Source organism: Sapajus apella, unplaced genomic scaffold (genome assembly GCF_009761245.1).
Source record: "Sapajus apella isolate SASKATOON/1434 unplaced genomic scaffold, GSC_monkey_1.0 scaffold215, whole genome shotgun sequence".
Lineage (NCBI taxonomy): Eukaryota > Metazoa > Chordata > Mammalia > Primates > Cebidae > Sapajus > Sapajus apella.
The window spans coordinates 719,506-739,682 of NW_022437155.1; the positions used below are offsets into that span (position 1 = coordinate 719,506).

Below are 20,177 nucleotides of genomic sequence, written 5' to 3' on the forward strand. Positions count from 1 at the left end.
ATTCCACCTCATCCTCAGGACTTGGGGGCAGGGGCCGCCCTTCTAGGCCTGGCCTGAGGAAGTAGGCGCAGGGTCCACGTTTTTTCCCCTGTTATTTTGTTTAATTACTGCTTTTCTTTGTTCTTTTGAGATTTAACTCAAAACTGCCAATCATATCTATATGGTGGAACTAAGCAGAGACCAAAGAAGAGAAACACAGTCCAATGGCCTCATTTATATTGACCCATTCTTAAATAACAAAGGTGATCTCTTATAGCTGGAAGGAGGAGTTAGGGAGCGCTACACTGTGACTTCTTGCAGAGCAAGCATCTTCCTTTGTGTTCAGCCTGCAATTGGCTCTTTTCTTTCCAAAATGCACTGCTGTTATGGGATACCTGGGATGTCGCTTTTCTGGCTGGAAACCTCTATGGCACCTTTTGCCCGAGTTTGGCCCAAACCCACTGGGCTCCTTCTGCCCACTCTCTGCAGTCAGAAAGCACTGGTTGGTTCATCCTCACAATTGTCAAAGGTGACAAATAGCTCAAAAGAAAAGCTTCCTTGATTCTGAAAAATAAAACAAAGGATCAGCAATGTTCCAAGCAAAAAGTCAAAACAGATGACTTCAGTCTGCCATTAGTTCAGTCCACTCAGTCAACTCTTGTTCAGAATCTCCAAAGGTATCAGAAACCTGCACTCAAGGACTATAATCCATCTTTTGAAGAGGATCAAAACAAGACAACAATTGTCTATGGATGTCAAAATGTCCCAGGGTAGTCACCGTCAAAAACACGGTTGACAAAGAAATTTGGTCACCTCTGTGGTCTATAATAACTTAACACAATAACCTTAATTATGATTGAAGCACATACTCAGACATCAGAATTTTAGAAATCCAATATCATTTTGAAACACATATTAAGATTATTCACTAAACTATAACCTGAAGGAGAGCAAACTCCACCTTATTTTGACAATTCTATGTGACTGAACATGTCAAATAATCCTGTTTTTCTCTCCTTTGGATGGTCCAAGTGTCAGAAAAAAACAATTTTGAAGCTGAAATTTGATTCTGGGGAGCCTATCACATACATTAAAGGTTTAAAACGCTTGACATTATGAACTAGAATTCCCGGTTACCATAAGTCACTTATTTAGCCAAAATGATGACTCAAAAAAACCAAAAAAGGCAAAAACCTTTATACATTAAGAGCGAAGACTTACCTTTCCAAACAATCTGTCTCTTGTCTTTCCCATCTTTTTTCGGTAGTTTATTCACAAGGCAAACAAAAATCTTTCATCATCCTTTAACATTACCTGAAAATCTTAATCAGTTTGACCATGAGCTGAGATTCTTCAAAACCTTTTGTAACCCTTTACAAATCTCTGTTAAAGAGCCAGCCAGTGCCTTAAGAGCCCCTTGTTGTGCTTCTATCCTAATGTTCAATTTACAGAATCATCTAATAATACACCTTTGAATTTAGTCAATATGTTCATACACAGAATTTCTTTTTCAAGATTAATCTTTAAAAACCTTCCATAACTTGTTTAATTAAACTTTTAGCTTTATCTTATCTAATTTAAAACAATCCTTTAACCTTCTAAATTAGGCAAAAATTTACATTCCTGTGTCTTCTTATAGTCTTTTACTAAAGACACACTTTACATTCCTTACAAACCTTGCATGTAAATCGCCTTTTAAGTAGTCTCAAACGGTAACTCTTGGCAATTTTTAATGTTGGTGTAAAACCTGGCAAGTTATTTTAATTATGTACTAGATGCAGATAAGGTCTCACTCTTTCCAGCATGGACGTGGTTAACTCTATACATCCCTAGGCCCTACCAAACTGTAAAGCAGGAAAGCTGAACGATTTTCAAAAACCAAACAAGCAGTTTGTAACCTTTAAAGCATTTAGCAAACCTAATATCTGACCTGTGTAATTTGGACCATATGTCTACATTTTGAAGACATTGTATTTTTCAAAGATGAAAGTCATGTGACCTAAAAGGCATTACAGCTTTATCTTTCTTTTGAAATATTTGATCTAGGCACTTATTTTTCTTTAAGCAGATCAATTAGAGCTCTTTTTTAAAATGTGTCACACCTGACACTCATATAACCACACAGAGATACAGAAGAAGATCCAGTAGCTGTAAAGTTTTTAATTTGCCAATCTCCTAATTGGATTGGCAATCTCCTAATTGGATTACTGGCCTTAGGGTGGAGTCTTTTAAGAACGAGGGCTAGGAAAATAGGTAGTTTCTAAGCCCTAATAAGTAGGCATAGTTGGAAGACAAAAACAGATTTTGAGAAGGATGCATCTGCCTCTAATCCCTGGAGTTCTGTGAAGAAAACAGGGGTTATTTTTCCCAAACAAGGTCAGTGGCACCTCTTCCATTTCCAAGGGGTCCCAGGCCATCAGAAGTTAATGTGGGGGGCCTCACATGTGTGCCTTAAGAGTGGCAAGACAAAAATGAAGAAAAATAGTTCAGTTGACTGAGAAGAAAAAAACCTTTTTCCAGAAAAACAAGATCCATGAAGAGAAAAAACATAAAGGTTTTTTTTTTTCTTTTTTTTTGAGACAGAGTCTTGCTCTGTCCCCAGGCACCAGGCTGGAGTGCGGTGGCGCGATCTCGGCTCACTGCAACCTCCATCTCCTGGGTTCAAGCAATTCTCCTGCCTCAGCCTCCCGAGTAGCTGAGACTACAGGCACGTGCCACCAAGCCCAGCTAATTTTTGTATTTTTTTAGTAGAAACAGGGTTTCACCATGTTGACCAGGATGGTCTCAATCTCTTGACCTCATGATCCACCTGCCTCAGCCTCCCAAAGTGTTGGGATTACAGGCGTGAGCCACCGCACCCGGCCACATAAAGGTTTTTAAAACATACCTATAGCATCTTTAATTAAGCTGATCTATGGTTTGGATGCCCATCTTTAATTAAATTGACTTTTAACCATAGTGATCCTCTTAAGAGGTCCTTTTAACTCTTGGCTACGCATGGTGGCTCACACCTGTAATCCCAGCACTTTGGGAGGCTGAGGCAGGCAGATTGCCTGAGGTCAGGAGTTCGAGACCCGTCTGGCCAACATGATGAAACCCTGTCTCTACTAAAAATACAAAAAAAAAAAAAATTATCGGGGCAGGGCATGGCGTGGTGGCATATGCCTGTAATCCCAGCTACTTAGGAGGCTGAGGCAGGGGAACTGCTTCTTTTATTGTGGAAAATTTCAAATGTGCACAGAAGTAAAAATAATAGCATGATGAACCTCCACGAGGAGGGAGTTGGAGGTTGCAGTAAACCAAGACCGCAGCACTGCACTCCAGCCTGGGTGACAGAGTGACTCCATCTCAAAAACAAAAAATGAAGTCCTTTCAAATCTCTTATTACCTGACCTTAGCACACCAAATGGCCAGTAATTCTAGCTTTTGAACTCATGGAGGGGCAGACGATACAGCGATTTTTACCATGACTCTTGACGTGGTAGAGGAAAGACCTGAGACGCCCCACACCGTCATGCATCCTGGGGACTCTGAGGTTTGTGAGCCTACCCGGTGGCTGTGAGAGCCTCTGCCTTTGCCTTATATCTCCTTTCTCTTTTGCGGACTTCCTCCTGGTCCCTCTTGTAAAAGACTGAGGTGGCCACTTTTAGGAGGTTCTCTAAAGTACCATCTGATCCTATCACCTGTTTCTGTAGTGTCCTCCTGAGACCAGGGGCCACCTGTGTGATAAACTTATCCTTTAGGATTAGCTGTCCCTCAACTGAATCAGGAGCTAGAGAGGTGTGCTTTACCAAGGCCACTCTTAGCCTTTCCAGGAGGGCACTGGGATTCTTATCTCATCCCTGGTCTATCATGGCCAGCTTGGAGCAATTGAGAGGCTTAGTCCTGGTTCTTCAAAAGCCTCCCAGGATGCATGCCTGAAGGTGTTTCCTCCTCCATTCTCCCATTTCATCATCAGGGTCCTGTGTAGGGTCCTCCAATGGTACTGCAATTTTTCCAATCATATAAGTCTCATTCCCTTCCCTGGTCCTATATAAGACACAACGCTCATCCCACAAATTCTCCGCCACTTGCAGGGCGGGCTGCTTTTCAGTGGTGGTCAGGAATTGATTCAAAAGTAACATGACATCCTTCCAGGAGAACCCAAATACTTTGGTTAAGTTCTGGAAAGCTTCTATTTACCTATTAGGGCTTTTTTTTTTTTTTTTTTTTTTTTTTTTTCAAACAAACCTGCAAAGATCCCCCTTAATTTGCCTTTAAGTCTTGTAGAGAAAAGGGGACCTGGACCTTAATGGGGCCATGTTCACCAGGCATCTGTTGTAGGGGCAGCTGAGACTGGGACCTGCCTAAAATGAGGATTCCTAGGCTGGGCAAGCTTGAGAGAGAACCTGGATAGGGAGGAGCAGAGGGGGTTGATTCCGCCGGGCGCGGTGGCTCAAGCCTGTAATCCCAGCACTTTGGGAGGCCGAGGTGGGTGGATCACAAGGTCAAGAGATCGAGACCATCCTGGTCAACATGGTGAAACCCCATCTCTACTAAAAATACAAAAAATTAGCTGGGCATGGTGGTGTGTGCCTGTAATCCCAGTGACTCAGGAGGCTGGGGCAGGAGAATTGCCTGAACCCAGGAGGCGGAGGTTGCGGTGAGCCGAGATCGCGCCATTGCACTCCAGCCTGGGTAACAAGAGCGAAACTCCGTCTCAAAAAAAAAAAAAAAAAAAAAAGAGGGGGTTGGTTCCCCTGCTGGAGATACTCCTGGGGTTTGCGTTCCTGGAATTGCCCCTTGCAGCCTCTCCTGAGCTGGCCGGTAGGAGGGTTGCATCAACCCTATGGCATCAGCAAAGATCTGGGTTACCCTGCAAGGCAAAGAAGGGCTGCACATGTGGGACCAGGGACCAGCTGCCCTGTGTTTACAGAAGAGCTTCCTTCCTGAGGCCATGCTTCTGTTCTGTGCCTCAGGGTGCTGGGCACCAAGTTTTCAACCAAGGAAATGACAAGAACATTTTTGCCATAAATTTATGGTCAGATACCAAGGCACACTTGGCTTCTGTGCTACTCTAAATCTTCCATTTCAGACTTTTGATGACTAAACCAAATGCTCATTCGATCCAGTGACATCTCTGGTTTGCAATAACAGCCTTAACATTTTTTTGTTTTTGAGACGGAGTCCTGCTCTGTCACCCAGGAGAGTGCAGTGGTGCAAGCTCAGCTCACTGCAGCCTTCCCCTCCCAGCGATTCTCTCGTCCCAGCCTCCTGAGCAGCTGGGATTACAGGCGCACACCACCACCACAGCCGGCTAATTTTTTTGTATTTTTAGTAGAGATGGGGTTTTACCATATAGGTCAGGGTGGTCTTGAACTCCTGACCTCAGTGATCCGCCAGGCTTGGCCTCCCAAAGTGCTGGCACAGGTGTGAGCCACGACACCTGGCAACATCCTTAACATTTAACATTGTACATAAAGAAGAAGCGGGAACCTTGACATCCCAAAAGAAAGAACAATAGGAAAGACCAGAGGTCCCAGTGCTGACACAGTAACAGGTGGTCGGGGACTGGAGTTAGTCCAGGGGGCTTTGAATAAGGCCAAGAGCAGCCTTGGCCAGATATCCTCAGTTGCCTCAGGACCTCCTTCTGATCCCACACAATGGCTAGACCTCTGTGAAAAAAAACTGGGTTCAAACAAACCCAACATTCACAACATCCAAGGATAAAGGGGTTTGACAGAATCCTCCCCAGCAAGCCTGTCCTCCGTGCCCTAAGTCCGGCAGCCATGCTAGTTGCTTTTGACTGGCTGACAGAGGCTTGGTATTTTTCTTTCATTTTGACTACTGTGGAGTTTAGAGACTCTGAAAAAAAGGACAGAAAGAGTAGCTCTGCTTTTACTCACCCTTCTGCAGATCCTGGACGAGCCCCTAAAAATGTTACAGGATCCTTGTTGTTTTTCTGGCCAGAAACCTCTGTGGCTGGTGGCGTCTTTTGCCCGAGTTTTGCTTGGACCCACTGGGCTCATTTTGCCCATTTGGCCTGGCAGGCTGTGCCCGGCTCACATTACCAGCCTTGATCCCATGCCTGCCAAGGGCAAGCCAGGCATGGAGTGATGAGGGGTGTGTGAGTGAATGAACACGGGGTCTAGCCACTGCGCACAGTAGGACACGCTGGCTACTGCAAAAGGTCAGGCAGCCCCAGGTGGGTACTGACTCTCTGTGAGGCTGCAGCTGGACCAGGTGCAATGCAAGCAGCTTCCATGGCTAAACCGGGGGACACGGTGGCGCCTAGAAGCTTGGAGACTTCAGCAGCTGCAGGGTCCCAAAGAGGGAGTCATAGCCCCGGCTCGGGGAGCTCCCAGGTCTGGGCTCTCTGAAGGTCTGCAGCTCTTCTCTCCTTCTCTTCACCCCCAGTGTTGCAAACAAGCATGTTTCAGCTCTGTTTGTGTTCTAGCTCTTTCAGACCTGCCATTCGACAGGTCCCAAGTTCTTGTCCCACATCCAGGGAGAATGAGGTACATGGACAAGGAGGGTGAGCAAGGTGAAGAGGAGCTTTAGTGAGTGACAGAATAGCTCAGAGGAGGCCCTGGAGTGCGCCTTTCTCTCTGCAGGCAGGTCACCCCATCGTTCGCCGAGGCTCTCGGCAGAGAGGAGACCCTGGATTGGCGAGCTCCTCTCTGCAGCTGGTTGTCCCGATGTCTGCTCAGCTCTGGCTGAAACTGGGCTTTTAGGGGCCTCAGAGGAGAGCACGTGCACACCAATTGGTCCATGGGCAGGTCTGGAAAAGGCATCACAAGCTCCCACTCTGGTCTATGGGACTGGCAGCCTGGCGCCTAGCCTTCAGGCCCTCCCTAGCCTGAAGGTAGGGCCTCACCAGTGACCCACTCTTTTCTGCCCAGAAACCCGTCTGCCTCCTGCTGCCATTCATGGTGGCCAAGCTGTAGGTGCCAAGGGGCACCTGCAGGCCAGCACTGAGCTGCCCTCTGCCCCCCATTGACTTGTCTCTTATGCTTGTCAGTGCCCAAAGTTTGGAGCTGGCTGAGGCAGCAGGAGGCGGGCGTGTCAGCATTGCACCAAGTGTGTGCACACCTGCCAGGCCTTGGCAGTGCCTGGGCTCAGCCCCAACTTTGCTCCAGGGTTGAAGTGGGCACCAACAGCAGAGGGAGCCTTCTAGAGCAGGAAGAGCCTTCTAGAGCAGGAGGAGGCTTCCCGGGCCCCCAGGAGTACGGGGATGCCTAGGTCCACAGCAGTGGTTTGGGTGGACTGCAGCTGCACCTGGAACTGGGGGGGATTTCCTGCCTGCTCCATGGAACAGGAGGCCCGGTCTGCAGCTGCAATGTGGGCAGTTGTGCCTGACCCAGGGAGCTCCTGCCCCCGCCCCCAACTCAGAAGGAGCAGGGCTTCCACTTGTCTTAGGCTGGGCCAGCTCCATGGAGTGGGCGGTCCCAGCTGTGCCTCCCTGCTGTAGCCAGTGTGATGGCAGCGGCTGCTCCAGACAGCCCACTGCTGCCCTCGCTGTGGCTGATAAAACTGCTCGCACTCTCAGGCTGCACCGTAGGCCGGCAACTTCCCAGAGCAGAGAGACGGGAGGCAAACATGCCACCACACAAGGAGCAACGTTTTGCAGAGCTGGACACAAGCACAGTGCATCCTTCTAACTTCTTGGCAGTGCATGGGTCCATGCAGTGGTGAAGGGGGCCGGCAATACCTGAATCAGACGAGCAGTGCTTTCTGGGCCACCATATTGAAGGTCGTGTCCTTTAGTGGCAAACGCACAATCCTTCTCCTGCAGCTGACCATGTCGATCAGCCACACCACCATCTAGCACGTTGAAGAACACCTCAGGCTCATCCACCTTGCACACCAGCTTTATTCTAGGCTGTTCCTTGGTGCTAGTTTTGTTGAGACTCACATGGAAGCTGTCATCCCAGGGTCCATGGGCACCCAGCGCCTGTCCATTGTTCCTGCCGTGGAATTTCTGCGTGCGTGGCATGGTCAGTCACGGTACCTGGTTGGGTGGCTGCGGGAGATGCAGGGCAGAGTTGTGAGGGACGTCGTTGATGTCCGTCCCGTTGGCGTTTAGGATGATGTCTCCAGGCAGTAGCTGGCCGTCTCTGGCAATCACCCCATCGTGATAAATGCATTAGATAATGATACGGTCAGTGGGGTTTCCCCGCCTCCCACCAGCGGAATAGAGAGGCTTTCACTGGGATCCCCTTGATTGATCTTGCTGGTGGTAATTTCTTCATCTGGGATCAGGTGGTACAACCTTGAAAGACTTCAGGGGCCATGATGTTTTCAGAATTTTCCTTGCCCTGGTCAGCTCGGTTGACAACCGCACTCCCACTCTTTGTCCTTCGAAGAACACTCAAAATTCGATTATTTTTTTAAAAGATCTGCATCTAATTGTTACTGTTGACCGTTACTGCTGGACAGCTTCCTCCGTGGTTGCACCAGTTGCTGAATTGCTCGAAGGACCATGCCTTCATTGGGTTGCTCCGGCCAGAGTCCCCGAGGCTGATTGCTGGCTGACTGTCCCCTGCCAGGCATGTGGGCAGGATTGTCTAGGCCAGGCTTGTCTGTCATTAAGGAGACGGTGGCCGCTGCAGAAACCTCTGGGGAGGATGCCGTGGCTCTGAGGCTCACACGGCCGTCTCGTCAGCCATCTTGGGAGCACCTCTTCTTGTCTTTCGTCAGGCCAGAGTGGGAGGCCCTTTTACAGAGTCGAAGTTCCCGATGGTGTACGGCATTGAGGGGGTACAGACAGGAGCGATCATTTCCAACAGAGGAAGTCAGAGTGGCTGCAGGGGTAGAGAGAGGAGGAAATATTTGTGAGATTAGAGAGAAAGAATGGACATCATGTGGCCAGGGACCGGCTGAACAGCTGGTGGGCGACTTGGCCTACCAGTCCCCTCTGAGGTCACAAGGTGGGCGTGGAGGAAGGTGAGGTTGAGAGGCAGATGGCAGGTCCTGCTCTGGATGCAGGGAATCTGAGAGCCCTAGGTGGCCAGGAGGGACGTCTAGTGGAGGTTGGTTAGCCGGGGCTGACCTCAGAAAAGAGGGTCCCATGATGGAGAGGCACTGACAGCTGTGACCGAAGCTTAGGAAGCAAGTAAGATCTCCTGTGGCTGTGGGAAGCAGGAAGGAGAGGGCCCACAGGGAGGAGCTGGCGATGGGCAAGAGGCCTTGACGGGCCCTGGCAGAAGTGCACCTAGGAGGGGGCAAGGCCCAGGGACAGAGAGGAAGGTCTCATTGCCCAGAGTGGCCAGTGTTATGTGCTGCCCATCGGTCAGGGAAGTGACTGACCATATGTGTGTGGGATCTACCTGTGATGTGGCTGGTGGGGTCCTGGGGAGGACAGTGGCACACTGCTGAGTGATCCTCCACAGAGAGAATCCCGAAGAGAGACCCAAAGGGCACACGCCCAAACAGCCCATCTCGGGCAAGACCAGCATACGGGGGTGGATCAGATAGTGGTGACCTGGAGACAAGGCCCAAGGAGCCGTGGGGGCCTAGCCATGACGTTTCTTGACCTAGGCGCAGGAGGCACAGGTGTATCCAGTGTGAGGACATCCAGTGCTCCATGATCTCCAAGGAGAAAAAAGAAATAACAGATTTTTTGAAAAAGGATGCATTGTCTTCCCTATGTATGGTTGACTTTAATAAAAACGTACTTTAAAAAAACAGTCCACTTCTGGGGCCAAGTGCAGTTGGTGCATACCTATAATCCCAGCACTTTGGGAGGCTGAGGTGGGAGGATTGCTTGAGACTGGAGACGTGGAGGCTGCAGTGAGCCATGATTGCGCCACTGCACTTTCGCCTGGGCAATATAGAGCGAAATGTTGTCTTTTAAAGAAAGAAAAGCCAACTTCAGAGGCACCCAGTGGCCGCTAGGATAAGCTCCACACCCTGGGCAGCCCCTTCCTGCCCTGCCCCCACCTCCCGCCCCAGCCCTCCTCTACACCTCCACTCCTTCTGCCTGGGACATCTTCCTCAGCCCAGGCCTGTCCACGTGACAGACTCCTACACACCCTCCGGAGCCCTTCCAGGCCTAACCCAAGCAGAGGGAGGGCCAGGCCTCAGTGTTATCTGACTCTAAGGAATTGTGAGGGCGAAGATAGATCCCTCCTGCTTCGCTACACGCCCTGTCTCCCCTCCACCCTGGCCCCAAAAGGGGAGGCGCCTGCGTCTGAGCTCACCGCGGAGGTTTGTCGTGCTTTGGCCACACGTCAGGCTGAAGGATGTGGAAAGAGCCGGGGCCGGAAATTTTTGACGATGGTGATCTCTAGGGAACAGGCTGCTGCTTGGCTCACGCCTCCAGGTCCTCCAAGTCTCAGCGTCACTGTCATTTCCTCTGGGAGCCCCTCTGGCCGTCACCAGACCAGGCCGTTGACTCCATAGGAACCAACAGGGATCTGGAAGCTGGGGTCAGGCCCTGCTCCTCCACTCTCTGCTGCCGTCAAGCCTCAGAAAGTTCTGTCACCTCTCTGAGCTGTTTTCTCATCCAATAAATGTGCCTTCCTATCAGGTTATGACAGGAATTAAAGAAGTCTAGTCACTGAAATCCCATCTTCCACACACAGCTGGGATCTGAGTACCTCTCCCCTTCTCCTCTGGCCCAAGCCACCTTCCCACTCCCTGGACCATCACCATCACAGATCTCCCTGCTTCCTCCTTGCACACAGCAGCTGGAGGGATCAGATCATGTCCCTCCTTGGCTCAGAGCCCACCAGCGACTTCCTGTGTCCTCTGGAGCAAAGCCCAGGTCCTCGCAGTCTCCCAAAGGCCCTACCCAGATGGTGTCCTGTTGCCTCTCACTCTCACTCCACAGTAGCCATACCCAGCACCTTCCTATTCTTGGAATGTGCCTGGCACACCATTGCCTCAGGGCCTTTGCACATGCTCTTCCCTCTGCCTGGAATGCAGTTCTCCCAGATGTCTGGGGGCTGTACTCTCTCCACATCTTTGCTCAAATGTCACCTTCATGAGCTTTTCCACGACCACCTACTCAAAGTGCAGCCACCATTGCCCAGCACTCATGGTTCCCCTTACTTGGCTTTGATTCCCTCTGTGACTCTTACTGCCATCTGCTGCCAAGGATTTCACTTAGTTGTTTATCATCTGCCCCTTTCCACTAGAACAACAGCTTTTCATGGTGAAGATTTGGACTTTTTTCCCACTGGCACATCCCCAGCACACAGAAGAGCTTGGCATACAGTAGGCACTCGATGAGGGCCCTGGCTGGGTGTATTCCAATGGCTGAGGGCCTGTGCCATACCAGTGACTAAGGATCTGAAAATCACTTCTAGTTGGGAACCTCTACGTGGATCCAGGCAGCTTTAGGTTTGCAGAGCTGAGAGTAGTTAGCACATTTGGGGATCAAAGGCAGAGAGGGATCCCTTGCCTCTAAAACAGTGGTCCCCAACCTTTTTGGCACCAAAAACTGGTTTCGTGGAAGACAATTTTTCCACAGACCGGGAGTGGGAGGGGGATGGTTTGGGATGAAACTGTCCTACCTCAGATCATCAGGCAGGAGATTCTCATGTGCGGTCTGCAGCCCACAATAGGGTTCGCACTCCTTTGAGAATCTAGTGCCACCGCTGATCTGACCGGAGGCGGAGCTCAGGCAGCAAGGCTTCCCTGCCCGCTGCTCACCTCCTGCTGTGCAGCCAGTCCCACAGGCCATGAGGGTTGCCTGCCCTAAAATACCTTCTTATTTGGCTTCCATGAGGCTCCAGACTGAAGTGCAGTGGCCTGATCTTGGCTTACTGCAACCTCTGCCTCCTGAGTTCAAGCGATTTCCTGCCTCAGCCTCTCTAATGGCTGGGACTACAGGCGTGTGCCACCACACCCAGCTAATTTGTAGTTTTAGTAGAGATGGGGTTTCATCATGTTTGGCAGGCTGGTCTTGAGCGCCTGACCTCAGGTGATCTGCCCACCTCAGCCTCCCAAAGTGCTGGGATTACAGGCATGAGCCACTGTGCCTGGCTGCTTCTCCTTTTGAATGAAAATATTACAATGCCACTGGCCTCTGGCAGCTTGACAGGGTGATTCTGCCGATCTGGGCTGGGCCTGGCCGGGCAGCTCTGGCCTCCGACAGGCTCACTCACTTGTCTGCCATTAGCTGAGGTCAACGGCCTCTGGCTCCTCTTGGAGCCTGGTCCTCCAGCAGGCTAGCCCGGGCATATTGTCATGCCAATCACAGGGGCCAGCGCTGTGGGAAGGGTGGGGGGGAGGGAGAGAGAAAGAAGCTGAAAAGCCTATTAAGGACTAGGCTTGGAATTAACACACAATCACTTCTGGCACCTTCTATGGGCCATAGATAAGGGCTGAGTCAGAAGGAGGGGAAACAGACTCTACCTTTCAGTGGGAGGAATTTTAAAGTCACACTTACTGTGAGTGGTTCAAGGTCAGAGATAAGCAGGTCTCCCAGTTTGTGTCTTTCCACATGTCAGGCTGTTTTTGTTGCTGCTTCAATCATAAAAGCCACCAGCTCATGGAGTTCCCAAGGAGTAGGAGACAATTTTCAGGACTTGGCATTCACACAGGCTCAAGCCACTCCACAGATCAGTCAGTATGGCAAGCCATACGTAGCGTCCTTATCAATATATAAACATTATAGATTGAAAATTACACATCAAACAAAGTAACAGCACGAGAAAAGGGATAGGAAAAGGGTTAACAAGCCAGTCCAGGGAAAGCGATGTGAACGAAAAGAATTTTCTGGCCTGGCTTGGGCAGCTCAGCAGTGTCACAGTTTTGCAAAGTGTCTTTGATGTGGGCAGAGTCTTCAGTGGCAGATGCCAGGTGCCTACCAAGACAGTTGTTTTGAGCGGTGGAAGTCCGGCTCTTTTTATGGCCACAGGGTCCTCTGGGGAGGACAGACAGTGGAAGGGTGTGTTTGGTTATGTCTTTATCTGGCCGGATGCAGTTGTTATTGATCAGGCAAAACATCTGTTCCCTGTTGGCAAAGGGCCTTACGAAATGTAAGATGCAGACTTCTTCTATGATGGAATTATGTCAAGGATACTCTACAGGACATTCGAAGGAAATGGAGACAGGTTGGGGACGGAAAATTGGGGCCATTTTTGGGTATGAATCTTTAACATTACCTCCAGTGTTTCTTTTGCACTGAGGATGAGTAAGACAGCAGTAAGATCCTTAGTAGACTACGAATCCATCTCTCGGTTCATTTCCCATCTCTTGGAGCTTTGAGGTGCCATGTCAGAAGTCTAGCTACTGGGCTAAGAAGGTCGTGCGGAGAGGCCCCAAGGAGCCCAGTCTTTCGGCTACCACCTAAGGCACCAGGGACCCTCTAGACACACACCAGTGGCCAGCTAAATGCCCCTGAGTGACCCCAACCACAGCCATGTGGAACCAAAAGCTCTCCTGATGGAGGTTTGCCTGCCCAAATTCAGATCTAATCAAATGGTGCTATTTCAATCCACTGCATTTTGGGATACAATAAATAACTGGAGCTGCGTATGGAGGCAGGCTTGTCTCACTCCAAGATCTCCCGCCATGAAAGGCCCCGACTCCCAGAAGATGAGAGGCTTGGTTTGACAGCAAGGGAGATGCCCCTAGAAGAAGTTTTGCACAGCCTCATCCTTTGAAAATGAGAAAAGACAGTCACTCTACGAGCTCATGACAATGCTGGGACCGCTATGGCCTGTCTTGGGCTGGCCCATCACTGCCCGACGCTCTGGGCATGTACACCTGAGCCTTCCTGAACCTGGACAGTAGGCATGATGCATTCAAGAGCGCCATGCCGCCCCACCCAGGGCCCGACTCCTCTCCCTCATGGGCCTTCTCAGCAACTTAGAGCAGCCTGCCGGAACACATCGCAGTAAAGGTCCATGGGCTTCCTGCCTATCAAAAAATATAGCTTTCTGAACAGGACTTATTATGCGATCTTCCCAGGAGACGTCATTAGCAGCGTAAATGGCTCTTGCCTTGCCGGAAGTGAAGGTGAAGCAGTGACAGGGTCATGTCCAGAGTGAGTAACTATTGGCTTTTTGTCCTTATTCCTTCATGTCCAAATTACATCCATAGTTTGTAATGCTTTTGGTTTATATTCAAAGAAAATGCAAACACAGAACACAATAGAAAGTGTGCCGTGACTCAGATTGCCATGCCCCTTCCTGTCTGCCCAGCAGCCTGGATGCTGTGGAGCCTTTGTGCAGAGCCCAGAGTTTTTGTCTGAGCCATGTGGTGGCAGAGCCACACTGTGACTTCGTGTGGTTTGGGCTCCCTGTGTTTGCCAAGCACTTGTGTGTTCCATCTCTCCACCACCTCACAGTGACTCAGCATTGTCCTTATTTTAACTATGGCTGTTTTCAAACCAGTGATACCTGCAAAGCTATAGTGGAAAAGCTTTTCCACTCTGGGCTCTGCAGAGCCACAGCCAGTCCATGGCCCACCTGCAGTGAGTCCAGCCTGCAGGTATATTCAGTTTGTTCGGCAAGGTGTTTTAAAAAAGGGGGTGTCAAATTAACAATCAGAATTTCACCTAAAAACAGTGGCAGACAGTGATGTTTACCAAGCCAGAATCTGTTTTTCCTGCTTCTTTAGTAAAAAATCCTGATTTTTAGACAACGCAGCAATGTGCCCAACTAAAAGACTACATTTCCCAGCCTCCCTTGTGGCAAGGTGAGACCATGTGCCTCAGTTTTGGTCAATGAGATGAAAGAAGCAGCTGGTCCAAGGGTGGGGGTGGGGCTTTCATTCTTCCCTCCTTTCTTCTTCCTGCTGCCTGGATAAAAACAAGTGGCCATTTTGAACTCTGAATTGGCCTTGATAATGGAAGCCACTTGCTAAGAATGGCGCAGGAGAAAGAGAGAAGAACCTAAGTCCCTGTAGATTCCAAGAAGCCACAAAACCAGCCGTGAACTGCCTACCTCCTGACTTCTCCATAAGTAAAAATGCACTTCTTTCTTACTTAAGCCACTGTAATGGTGGAGTTACTGTTTAGGTAGCTAACCTAATCCTGAAACACTGCTTCTCTTGAAAACAAAATATCCAGTGATCTGAGCGTATGCACTTTTCTTCTTTATAACAGCTTTATTGATATATAATTCACAGACTATACAATTCTTTGATTTAAAGCATGCCATTGGCCAAGTTCAGTGGCTCAAACCTGTAATCCCAGCACTTTGGGACCCTGAGGCAGGAGGAACACGTGAGTCCAGGAGGTCAAGACCGGCCTGTGCAACATAAAGAGACCCCATCTCTACAAATAAGTTAAAAATTAGCTGAGTGCAGTGGTGCGCGCCTGTGATCCCAGCTGCTTGGGAGGATCCCAGCTGAAGTGGAAGGATTACCTAAGCCTAGGAGGTGGAGGCTGTAGTGAGCTATGATCGTGCTACTGCACTCCAGCCTGGGTGACAGAGATCCTGTCTCAACAAAAATAAATCAATGAAATAAAAAGAAGGCATAATGTTCAATGGTTTCTAGGATATTCACTCCTATCCACCATATATAGCACCACTGTAGAATATTTTTGTCAACTCCAGAAAGAAACCCTATACTCATGAAATGTCACTCACCAATTCCCCCTAACCATACCCTTCCAACCCCTGGCAAGTACTAGCTGACTCTCTGTCTCTATGAATTCGCCTATTCTGGACATTTCATATAAATGGAATGACCCGACATGTGGTCTTTTGTACCTGGTTTCTTTCACTCAGCTTCATGTTTGCAAATTTCATTCCTGTTGTGCCATGTGTCACGATCCAAGAAATCTTAAGGTTGGGAACCAACCCTACCACAGAGTGCTTTAATGCTGTCTCATTTTGATCCACAGAAGAAAACAGTGAAATGGAGAAAGCAGGCGCCATCTTCTCCGCTTTGCAAAGCAGAAGCGGGCTCTGCTCAATCAAGTAATTTGCCTAGTTCCCAGCAGGCCCTCCTTTTGGAAGTTTCCCACCACACTGCCTCTGAAATGTCTGTTGCACAAAATAATTGGAGATTAATATTTTGTCCAAATCCTCAAGGTCTAGAAAGTTCTAGATCAACAATAAAGTGGCAGATGAGGAGACGTAATCCTTTCCAATGGCTGGAAGTTGTAGGACTCCCTCCCCTCCACAGTCAGCAGAACCCGAAGACAGAAGAGCAGGGGGAAGCAGAGCCCGACACACAGACCCCATAGGGACTCCTGGGTTCTGGTTCACGCTGGGCTGTTTGGGAGCCGAGACAAAATCTCTGTCTTGCTTTGTAGTGCATGGGGGGAAAGATGAAAATGTTGGTTCCACCTGAGGTTTGCAAATCAATATGCATTATTTCGGGACATTCAGTTCCATTGAAACCTCTGGAACATGGGCAGCTGGCAGCCCCACAGCCCTGGAGAGAGCTGAGTCTTAAGGTGGAATCATCTTTCTTTGGCAGAGGGGCAGCCTTCTGTGACTTTTTCTAATTTCTGGTTTTTCTCAGACAGATAAACACCGCACACGGAGTCAGAGCCAGGAAACAGTCACCCGTTTCTAAGGCCTGGGAGGGTAGAGATGAGCAGGGACAAAAAGCTGAGGCGCTCCCGCTCCTGGGGTGTTCCCAGGACAAGCCGGTGGATGGGCATGCTCATCCTTCTCTACGACAAGCACAGAAATGTGAACAGAGTGCCCATCTGCTTTTTGGATTTCTCTGGCAAGTTACTGTGGGGTGAGGGTGGGGGCAACACTTTGGGTTACTGTTTCACATTGACATTGGGATCCATAATTGTGCCCATACTATTGTCACAAGCATGGACTAAACCCAAAGTAGGAGGCAGGGAAACAGGAACCATTTGGAGCCTATTCTGTGAGGAGTCATCTGGTCGGCCTGGCTGGGGTGGGAAGGAGAGAGAGAGGAAACATGCTTAGGACTCGGTCCTCAGGGATCTCGCAGTGCTGGTTCTCAGGGACCGTGGAGGAGGAGTTCCCTCTTCCAGGGGAATGAAAGGAGGCTTCCTGGAGGAGGTGCCGTCAAGACCAGTGTGGAAGCATGGGCAGAAAATTTCCGTGGGGCATTCCAGACAGAAGGAATAGCTTAAACAAACAAGGGTGGCTGACTTTGTGAGAAAGGACGGCGGGAGAGGAATCAGGGAGAAATAACTTTGCAGGAAAACTCAGTGGTGAGCGGTGAATATGTATGTTAATCAGGGACATGCAAATGCAGACCCAGGTGAGCTATCTTCTTACACCCAGTAAATTGGCAAAAGCTGGGAAATCTGACACGGCCATGGTTTGGCGAAAACTCCGAACAGCTCACCCACAGTTGGCAAGTGTGTAATTGTCAGAAGCACTTTGGGGAATAATGGAGCATTGTCTTGCCAAGTTGAAGGCTGCATTCCAGGTGTACACATGCTTTGGGCAATGCATGCAAGAATGTTCTTAGCAATTCTCAGCAGCACCATCCGTAACTGGAAATACTGGAAATCACCCAAATGCTTACCGGCAGGTGAAGTGGTAGGTAAAGCCAGATTTAGTCACACAGTGGAGTGCTATACAGCAGTGAAAAAGGGTCAAGTACTGCTCTCCCCAGATAGATGCTGGGTTGACTCCCACCGGCAGAGACTGTGTTGTGGATCCAACGCTAAATCAGTCATGGCCAGAGGGACAGAATGTTCTAACTGCTGGATCCAGGTGGGGCTCCCTCTTGAGGCTCCACTGAAACCCAAAAGCCTGGGCTGGGGTAAGGGAGGAGTGGGTCCCCAAAGAAAATGGGGGTACAGTAGAGGACAATGTTGGTGTCCTTCCCAGACTTCCTCACATCATGGTTGTTTTTGTTGTTGTTGTTGTTTTTGAGATGAAGTCTTGCTCTGCTGCCCAGGCTGGAGTGCAATGGCACAATCTCGGCTCACCGCAATCTCTTCTGGGTTCAAGCGCTTCTCTTGCCTCAGCCTCCCAAGTAACTGGGGTTACAGGCGCCCACCACCACACCTGGCTAATTTAAAAAATATTTTTAGTAGAGATGGGGTTTCACCATGTTGGTCAGGCTGGTCTCGAACTCCTGACCTCACCACCCACCTCGGCCTCCCGAAGTGCTGGGATTACAGGTGTGGGCCACTGTGTCTGGCTTCCTCACACCACTTTTTAACATGTCCTTGTGCCAGCTACTATGCACTTTAGTGCCTTGCTCCTGAGCCCCTGGCCACCTCAGAGGAGATCCCCCACAGAGCCTCGGTCCCTGGTCTGCACTCCCTTGGGCAGCCTGTGCCAGCCTGAGCTGTGAGGAAGCAGGGCCGCTCCACTTCCCTCCACGCAGGGCAACCGAGGTGGAATACACACCTGAGAGCTGGCCCAGTTTCAGGCCTGAGCTAGGACTGTCCCCAAAATCTCATCCAGGGCTTTTTCCCCCTCCTAGTCCTGCTTCCTTCATTCCCTAGCAAGCTTTCTCCTCTAGGAGAATTTGAACCTTTGACTCTGTTTGTGGGGGAATCCAACCTAGGACAGGTACTCCTTTATTACAAGAGAAGTGAGTGGAGACTGAGCCACCAGCACGACAGATGGCAAAAGGAACAGCAGGGAGAACTGGAGCTTACAGACTTGGATACATCTCCACGCCTCTCTGGACCTCAGCTTCCTCATTCAGAAACAAAAGATGTGATGAGGCAGTTCACAGAAGAGAAGACTGTGAATGGCCAAGAAGTACGGGCACACGGAGACAGTGTCATGAATCATTGAAGAAACGCTCACGCCTCTAATCCCAGCAGTTTGGAAGTACAAGGCAAGCAGATCGCTTAAGTCCAGGAGTTTGAGACCAGCCTGGGCAACGCGGTAAAACCCTGATTCCAAAAAAAAAAAAAAAAAAAAGAATTAGCTTAAGGCAGGGTGGTGTGTCCCTGTGGCCACAGCTACTGGGGAGGCTGAGGTGGGAGGATCACCTGAGCCCAGGAGATCGTGAGCCAAGCTGTGGTTGAGCCACTGTACTCCAGCCTGGGTAACAGAGTGAAACCTTGTCTCAGGAAAAAAAAAAAAAAAAAAAGTAAAACATTTTTTATCTGTCACAGGGCAGGGAGCAGAGAGAATGTCATCCCCAATATTGACTGGGTGTGGAGAGAGGGCCTTCTCCTTGTTTATGGATGGGAGCATAAATTAGTACAGTCTCTTTGGAGGGAAGTTTGCCAGTACCTATAAAAATGTTAAATGGGAACACCAAATGTTCTCACTCATAAGTGGGAGTTGAACAATGAGAACACATGGACACAGGGAGGGGAACAGCACACACCGGGGCCTGTGGGGGGGGGGGCTAGAGGAGGGATAGCATTAGGAGAAGTACCTAATGTAGATGACAGAGTGATGGATGCAGCAAAGCACCACAGCACATGTATACCTATGTAACAAAGCTGCACGTTTTGCACATGTACCCAAGAACTTAAAGTATAATAATTTAAAAAAAGAAAAAAAATTAAATGGGAAAACCCTTTGACTCAGCAATTCCACTTCTATGAATTTATCCTACAGTAAAACTCAAGAATTCAAAGAAGTATGTAGAAATATGTTAATTACAGCACTGTTTGTGATAGAACAATTTGGAAACAACCAAATATGTTTCATTTGGGGACTGGTTAAAAATGAAGGTCCCTGCGATGGAATGCTACACAGCCGTGAAGAGGAACGTGGTCAGGCTCCAGAACAGGAAAAGAAACTCGCCCAAGATATATTACTAAGTGAAAAAAGCAAATTACAAAGCAGAATGGAAAGTGAAATATCCTTTTGCAAAAAGTTTTCTCAACCTATATATTACAAATTTGCAAATGTATAGAACAGTCTGGAAGAACATATACCAAACTGTTTTACCTGTAGTTACTCTTGGGAGTATGGCTATAAATTTTTTTCCCTTTTTCTTTTTTTTTTTTTTTGAGACAGAGTCTCCCTCTGTCACCCAGGCTGGAGTCCAAGGGCACGATCTCAGCTCACTGCAACCTCCACCTCCCGGGTTCAAGTGATTCTCCTGCCTCAGCTTCCCAAGTAGCTGGGATTACAGGCACCTGCCACCATGCCCGGCTAATTTTTTTGTTTTTTTTTTCAGTAGAGATGGGGTTTCATCATGTTGTGCAGGCTGGTCTTGAACTGGAGAGTCAAATACGTGGGAAGGTCCAGAGCCAAGATCCAGCCCACACAGCCTGGTGCCAGGTCTGGACTCTTACATGCATGCCACCTTACCTCACAGGGATAAAATGAGAGGTTCCCCAACTCTGTTTGTTAGCACCAGAATCCCTTTCTCCAAATCAAATAGCAAAC

At 49.1% G+C, this 20,177-nt stretch overlaps 1 pseudogene; it reads right to left on the reverse strand.

The window, feature by feature from the left end:
* Positions 1-6,849: 6,849 nt before the first annotated feature.
* Positions 6,850-8,627, reverse strand: LOC116544397 (annotated as a pseudogene).
* Between the last annotated feature and the right edge of the window lie 11,550 nt (positions 8,628-20,177).